The sequence below is a fragment of the Condylura cristata genome, unplaced genomic scaffold (genome assembly GCF_000260355.1).
Source record: "Condylura cristata isolate star-nosed mole 26May11 unplaced genomic scaffold, ConCri1.0 scaffold00018, whole genome shotgun sequence".
Lineage (NCBI taxonomy): Eukaryota > Metazoa > Chordata > Mammalia > Eulipotyphla > Talpidae > Condylura > Condylura cristata.
Window position 1 is genome coordinate 14,948,291 of NW_004567119.1, and position 8,854 is coordinate 14,957,144.

An 8,854-nucleotide genomic window follows, 5' to 3' on the forward strand; every position below is an offset into this window, starting at 1 on the left:
ATCATTAGGTGTGTCCCGTGTTTATATAAAGTAGCCCCCAAATCATTCCATTTGATTGCTAAAATTAAGTAGTCTAGGAAAATCTAAGTAATATTCTTTCCTATTATTTCTGCATCAGTTGTAGCAAATATCCAAATTCCAGTAAATAAGTACTATCATCTTATACAATTTACTATTTACATACCCCAAAGAAGGTGAAAATTTAGAATTGGAACCTTTTAAAGAGGAGTCATTCAACTTTATCAAATAGGAAAAATGCTGTCAGGTGAGTTAGTTAAAAATCAATATTTGGGCCCTCCCTGTGGGAGGTTAAAGCACAGCACTAAGAAGCTAAAGCCACTTCCGCATGAGTTCCATCCCCGCCTGCCCTGGAGGTGACCCACATGGCGAGGCAGACCTCTCCTGACCCGCCCGCTGCTCCCCTCAGCAGTGTACTTCGATAATCTGTATGTTCTGCACCCCAATCTGCCTTTGGTGAATCCTCTCACCACCCCTGCACCTCTGGCCTGTACCCCAGTTCTGTATGCACAAATAAATAAACCTTAAAGAAAAATCAATATTTCCAAAAAGCAAAGCATCTTCAACATTAATGTATATTATTTATTAATCATTTATTTATTCCATCCAAAAATGTATAAGTACATTTTAAAATCTGGCCACCAGAGGCCAGTGTAGGTTTGGATTCCAGGCTTTGTTTCCTTTTTCTTGCCCTCTTCATCTCTCTGAAGTGCCTATACTTAGCTATTTATGGATTTTTTTTTAATGTGAGCATGAAATATAACTATTATCTTCGATCTTAAGTGTGTCAGTTTAATTGTCAGTATGATGTCTACTTTTTTCTTGGATTTTCATTATTTTGCAAATTCCCTAGATGTTGAATGCTTAGCGCAAAATAAATCTATTTGTAGTTATTTAAGCAGTAGAGTGTATTGCCTTAGAATATCCAGGACATGGGCCCTCCATGGTGGCGCAACGGGTTAGGAGGAAGCACTGCAAGCCAGCCACAGTCGCCTCAATGCACGTTCGATCCCTGCCCCGGAAGTGACCCACATGGTGCAGCAGACGTCTCTGACCCGCCCGCTGCTGCTCTCAGTAGTGTACTTCGTTGATCTGCCTGTTCTGCTCCCCGCTCTGTCTCTGGTGAAGCCTTTCACCATCCTTGCACCTCTGCAAAAGTTGTGACCTAGCTCTGTATGCATAAATAAATCTTTAAAAGAAAATATGCAGGACATAGTAGAATTCTCATAGACAATGCAGCCAACACTGGTGAGCACTGCTGAATAAAAAATATGAAGTCCCATAATATTCTCAGACCCAATGACAAAGACCTCATTACTGAACCATTAGACCGAGTGGCCTCAGGTTTCTCTAAGATGCCCTAATAATTCTTCAGCCTCACTAGACATTTTAGGTCACCGAGACCTGGAACTATTTGCCCTGTTATTTTTGAAGACCTTTTTGCAACCAAAAGGCTGAAATGTTTCCCAACAGGCTGTTTAGTCAATCATTTACTACAAATAGAGGAATGCTTGAGTATAGATCTTGTGGCTTTTACCATAACTGGTCTACTGCAATGAGGAAAGTGTATCTGCACTACTATTTCCCACGTACTGAATGATTTTTCCTGAGGTAAAGGTTTGACACAAATGGCATAGTAAATGAGCCTATTGTCTATTTCAGCTCTGGATGCCTAATAGAAAATTTTCATGAAATAAATTCCATGGAAAAAGGAAAGATGGATATGTCTAATATCCTCAAATCATAAAGCTGAGGTTTTTTCCAAAATCTGTCTTCATTTACACAAGAAGCCATTTCAAAACCTACCTCTTCAGTTACATCATCTTAAACATCATCTTAAACTTCCTATTAAAGACCTCAGGTGTGTTCACATATATGTGCTATTTTGGTAATAAGCCATCAACTTCAATACAGAAATGTGACATATTACATTTGTTGTAAGCAAACATATAAACAGTCTCACAATATATATAATTCATTGGGTATTTGGCCAAGGGGTGGAAGGCCACTTGGTATTCTACACTATCATACAGAAGGGATTTTTCCAGATACCAGGCTCTGTATTTCCTGCACTGTCTGATGGAAATGTGAGTTTCCTATAACTGTTGCAAAATTCCAAATGCTTAATCATTGCTTAACTTTGATGTTTCATGAGACTGATTTCTCTTCCTGAAAAGATATTTCAAGATCACAAATCAAAGGAGGAAAGGGCAATTTTCCATCGCTTTTGTGTTATTTTACTCGGTTCTACAGCCAGGTGCAGTAATTCGACTTAATCATTCAGGCAAACATTTTAGAAAAGGCTATAGGAAATCCCAAAAGGCCATAATGGTCCATTCTCATGCAGTTTACTTAACCCCAGAGAGAGAACTTCACCACAAATTGCTATCCCTATGGGTTGGCATTTAAAAGTGCACTAAAAGAAAGTTCTTGTAGAACATGATTCTGATTCTTTTTTATTAACACCATATGTTCATCTAAACTCTCTCAGGAATACATTGATTTTCTTTTTTGCCCACTTAAAGCAATAAACAAGCATTTAAAAATAAAGAAAAATACTATAAATTTAAGAATTAAACACCTTGACTTTTTCCTTTTAATTCCTCAAATTCTATTTACATCCCCCTCTCTGTGTCTCTCTCTCACACATACAATCTTAGAGATTATTTCCTGCATTTACTACTAGAAAATAAATGCTGCCATAAATATCTGCGCATGCATAATGTTTCCATGCATTATGAATACATGTTTACAAGACATATTCCTATTAGAATTACTATGTCTTAATAGATGCATTTAAATTTTGATAGATGTTATCATAATACTCTGCAAAAAAAAAAAAAGTTGCAACTAAATTTTAGCTCAAAGATTCTCCATACACTTATCAAAATGAATTTTAGCAATTTCCTCATTTCATAATGTGTTTAAACTGGCATCTAAGCAGCTAAGTGTAGATTGATTTGTGAACAGAATTGGTCAATTCTGTGTCTATCAGTTCTCTGTATTACCTTCCTTATGAACTTTTTTATTTTAAAAGATTTATTTATTTGTGCATACAGAACTGGGGCACAGGCCAGAGGTACAGGGTCAGTGTGAGGATTCACCAGAGACAGAGTGGGAAGCGAAACAGTTCCGATTGAAGAAGTACACTGCTGAGGGGAGCAGCGGGCGGGCAAGGAGAGGCCTGCTGTGCCATGTGGTCACCTCCAGGGCGGGTGGGGATCGAACTCATGCGGCAGTGGCTCAAGCTTCTCAGTGCTGTGCTCCAACCCACTGCGCCACCAGGGAGGGCCTGAACATTTTTCTTACTCATATCTCTTAAACTTTTCTAGGAAGTTTTGGTATTTAAAGTTATAATTTTTAGAATCCTTTTGGATATTTGATAAATATTTTTCTGACTTATTTTATATCTTGGTTTTGTTGGTTATTAAGTATTTTTTTAAAAGATTTCCTTAGGCCTACAGAAATGGGGCACAGGACAGACGTGCAGAGATGGCGAGAGGATTCACCAAAGACAGAGTGGGGAACAGAATGGGCATATCAACAAAGTACACTGCTGAGGGGAGCAGCCAGCAAGACATGTCTGCTGCGCCATGTGGGTCACCTCCTGGCAGGGATCAAACTTTCACTGAAGCCACCACAGCTTGGTTTAGCTTCACAGTGCAGTGCTCCAAAATGTTGCACCTCTAGGGAGGGCCCTATATTTTTATTTTTAATAGCTCTTTTTATCAAAGAATCTAAGCCTGTTGTTTTACAAAAATACTACAATCTTGATGTCTGGTTATTTCTTCAAGAATAGCTCATTAACCATTTTTGTCAGAAAGTAATAACTAATGTTGCGCACTTCATCCTGTATCACATCAAGAGGGATGGTGAGCTTGCTAAGTGGATTAATTGATTCCTATAAGACTAAAAAATTATGTAAAAAATACTCATAGAGGTATGAATATCCTTCTCCCTAGCTAACTTCCACCTAATAGCTATGCCACCCATTTATAATTCCTGAGTATATTATACCAATATTTACAAAAAGATGACTCTCTAGTTCAATCATGATTATATATTTTCCCCCAACATTCTTACATTAAACTAAGTATCCTTTCCTTCCCCTTCTTCTTTTTCTATGGACTCTTAGTAAATGTTGATGTCATTATTCAATGTATTCACAACTGTTTTTGATATTTAGGTTACCCATAATTGGTCAACTGGAACTCCTCGTTGCCTCAGTATCTGTGATACATTACTGCTACAATTGCTCACCTTGTACCTCTTCCCACCCCAAATTTCATCAATCCTTTCTTTTAAAAAATCTAGTTCCTTTTATTGGTAAATGATATTTAGAAACCAAGAGAATCTTATTATCTTGTTTACTAGAGAACTCATTCTATTTTAGATGCATTCTTCATTTGACATTTACTTGATGTCCTTTTCCTGCTGTTCTGTAGTACCTAAGGGAAGGTAACATGTTGAGTCTTTCTAAGTATCATGTTTTTAATGAGGTCGTTACATTTGGATATGCAATTAGCTCAAGAATATTGTACAGGAGGGCCAGAGACTAGTAAATTATATTTTTCATTCTAGTAATCAGATTCAGAATCCTTCTAAATTGAATCTAATGTGTTCCCCATCCTACTGAAGTACCTCCTTTCATATTGTGCTCCCTCAGAGAGAAGATATCTTCGGGAAAAGATGGGCATGGCTCAAAGAGAAAGTATATAGCTCATAAGTCCTCATCTGGTTATTCACCTCTGTTCTTTTACCTTTCTTCAGAATCCTGCTTCTCTGATAAAAATCTACATCAGGTGAAATAAAGGTGACACCTCTGTATTTTTCCTTGCTCTTCTGTGACAAAGAAGAGGCCCTAAGAGACATGTTTTCAGCTTTCCCTGTAGTTCCTCTCAGCCCTTTTCTTATTCTTCCTGATAAAGGATTATTGGTTGAAACTGTAAAGCCAATAATGTAAGGTCTCACTGACTTTGAAAAATATGAGATCAGAAACACGAGTCTCCTTTTTTGACAGAATTATTTTAAAAGTTAAAAGAACAAAAATTGTGGCTGATGCTATGGTGTGCCCTCCCTGGTGGCACAACGGGTTAAAGCACAGCACTATGAAACTACCTGCAGCCACTTAAGCACGAGTTTGATCCCAGGCCAGGATCCCTGACCCACATAGGATGCAGACCTCTGCTGACCCGCCTGCTGCTCCCCTAGCACTATACTTTATCAATCCACCTGTTCTGCTCCCTGCTGTATCTCTGGTGAATTCTCTGACCCCAACCTCTGGCCTATACCTCAGTTCATGTGTGCATAAATAAATAAATGTTTAAAAAAGAGATAATATATGGTACTTCTCCATGAAATCATCTTCTGCCTGAGCTCCCCCAGTTATATGCTTGAACTAAAAGGAGAGAAAGAGCTAAGAAATAAAAATCCTAAAAATATTCTGTCTATTAATATCCAAGTCAGACACTGAAGTGACAGTTCTTTTCTGGAGTTATGTTACACAGAGTTGAGGGGACAAGACATGCCTCAAATCACAGGATCACACTTGTAGATTGAATGGTGTCCCATGTGACAACGGGACACTTCTGCAGAGAATGTCAGGACTAAGGTGTGTATTACTGAGGTTTCTTAATTCCAAGGGACAACCACCCAACACAGATAGGACTGAGGGAATTAGAAACTTTGTAGTTTGTGTAAATGAGGACAGAGAACTTGCCTTCAAGCCTGACTCAGGTCAGAGTTGGTGGGTAATCTGTCTCTCTCTCGTTATCTCCAGGAAGATAATGTTGGAGTTGAGTTAAACTGACAGACACCCAAACAGGTCACAACTGGTGTCACAAAAAATTTTGTTTGTTTGGTTGTTTGTTGTGGGGGAAAATCTCTTCCCCCACAACCCCCACTGACAAGCAGTGTCAGAGATGAAGTGTTATAAGTGTTCTATGGGAGTATGGTAGAAGTGGAGAGTAAAGGAGTTATAACAGGAAAGAAACACACAATAGGGAACTCAGAAAGGGAATTTTTCCTACTCAGGAGAGAGAATTGTAGGTTTTTCGGAATATACATATTAATACACAATCTTCACAATACACCAGTACCATAACTGCTATCAATGTCCCTATTTCACCGATTAAACAACTGAGGTACAAAGAGGTAAAACTTATCTGGGAACATACAGCTGATTAACACCAATACCAGAATTCCAGCCCAGCTAGTCTGACTCTACAACTGTGCCTTAATTGCTGACTTATCTTGCCTGCTGGTATATAATCACAATGGTACTTACTACACATTGTACTTAATGAAAGCAAAGCTGCTATTGCCTAAAATTTCTTTAACAAGAGACAAACATTTCATTTCACATTTTAAGAGTTAATGGGTTTAAAATCAAATTCCTAGTTAAAAAATGACAATTACATAAGAATAAAAAACTCACCATAAGAAATGAAGACAATCCATTCATGAACAGAGCTTGCTACAAATCATTCCCCAAAGTATTTGTCGTCACAGAAAACAAACCTAAAAGACTTCATATCATGGCCCTAGAATGACCTTGATTAGCTTCTATGAGACGTGGCCTCTATGCTACTCATGTATTTTGTCCTGCATGATTTATGAAAATTATTTAATATTCAGAAGCTTTGCTCTGAATATATTAATATATTAATCTTATATTAAGATTGTGTCCTATCTCATGTGAAATGTGAGTTTCGTGATTAGAATAGTTGTGTTGACTGACCCTTTTAATCTATATTTTTCCAAAGCACAAATAATTACACTAAATCACTTCAATGTAAAGTCGGTCACAAAAAGAATCACAATTTTCTTTTGGGGATCAAACTTCTTTGGAGTGGAAAAAAATATTTAAGTGATATCTACTTTAATATGTAATTTTCAAAGTTGCCCTGTCAACATGTTTTTTAAAATGCCAAAAATTAAAAAGACTTGCAAAAGAAAACATTGAAGTGTCAGGGAAATTAGTATAATTAATTTGCAAACATCTTGTTTCTCTATAATCACATATTCCTTAAATAGCAGTGTTGCCCAGATTAGATGTTCTCCATTCAGCTCTGTCAGGCAACACTTTAAAATAGTTCATAACTTCTAGTTGATGGAACAAAGTTGCTGATGGGCAACTAAAAAGGATGTGAATGCTTCTTGGAATCTGATGGTAAACGTTGCTTTGACAATTTTTTAAACTCTACTGTTCTCTGTCTTTGACATTGAAAAGTTACAGGTGAGGTTTTACTTGGGCTCTGGAAGTATTATTAGAATTAATACTAAGTATTGTGCAGAGAGTCATGGTCAATACTGAACAATAATAATTTGCAGTTTAGGTAATAAAATGAACATAGAGTTTGATGTCAGCAAAACAAAATTTAAAATCCCAATCTTGCCACATAGTAGTGGTATTGTGCCAGAAAACTTAATTAACCTTCCTGCATCTTGGTTTCTTCATCTATTATGAAGACAAGCACTATTTGCCAGGCTGCTGAAGTGAACACCAGTGGGAGTGGCAAAGTTGCAGAGACTTGACACACAAAGAGAAAGAAGATAAGGGATTAAACTGGGAGGACAGAAGACAATGTGATATCAACAGGCACTAACAAGGATAAATTCAGAAACCAAAAAAATAGCCAAGTACCAAATCAGATTAACCAGCTGGAATCCAGGAAAAAAAGGTAAAAATTACAATAGTTAGGATGATGAAGTAATGTCAAAACACATGCCAAGTCACACTAGAAGGAAGATAAATATACTGTCAGCAGTAAAACAATCTTTTCTCACTGTCTTATCTCAAATTCACATTCATAATTTTTTGAAAAGATCTGAAAACCATTACTGATGATATAAAAAATTCAGTTTTCACAATATAAAAAGAAAATAACAAACACTAGCTTTGCTTAACACAAAGCTTGAAGGAACAAGGGAAATTATGCAAATGAAGTATTATTATGTAGACTAACATGCTGTGACACTAAGTGCTCATTACCATGTTCTTATTACTCTAATAAAGTATATTTTGGTAAGGACACTTATTCATTATTCTGGAAAATATAAATGTAAGAGGCAGTTAATAGTTATTCTAGGAACATACCTTGGCTGCATAAATTAAACAGGATGAAGACATGATATCAGAACACTTGTGTTTTTATTGTTAAGATTGCTATAATTCTGTTCTCCTGATGGGTATTCACTTTTATTTGTTTATGATACTCAGCAACTAGGCTTTTGTCATACTGGGTCATGGTACAACAACCATGTATTACAAAGTTGGCTACATGCAATAATAATTTGCAGTGAATTTCTAGATACCTCAGGGTAACTTATAAATGGCTGTACAACACAGGGACTGTTAAGAATAGGCTTCAGCATTTTATAGACCTGAATGAAATTCCAGCGCTGTCACCTGTCATTTGCATACATTTTGTCAAATTTAAGATTCTAAGATTCAGTTTCTTCTTCATTTGTAAAATTGATAAAATAAGACTTGGAGAAATACAAAAAAAAAAAAAAAAGAGGAAATAAAAGAGGGTGCCACCATACAGTTCTCTCTAGCTGTGCCATCAAGTGTCCACAGTGGCATTAATCTCAGTGATTCCACCACAGCTGAGTTTTGGATTTCAATCCTGAAAGCTCAGAAATAAAAGCCAGAAGGATCCTAGCATAAACTAAGTTCAACAATTTTGCATCAAACCATCAAAACCTAGAAGAAAAAGAAATACAAGAAGACACCATGAAATGGAAAGACATCCCCTGCTCATGGATTGGGAGAATTAACATCATCAAAATGGCCATCCTGCCAAAAGCAATATACAGATTTAATGCCATCCCC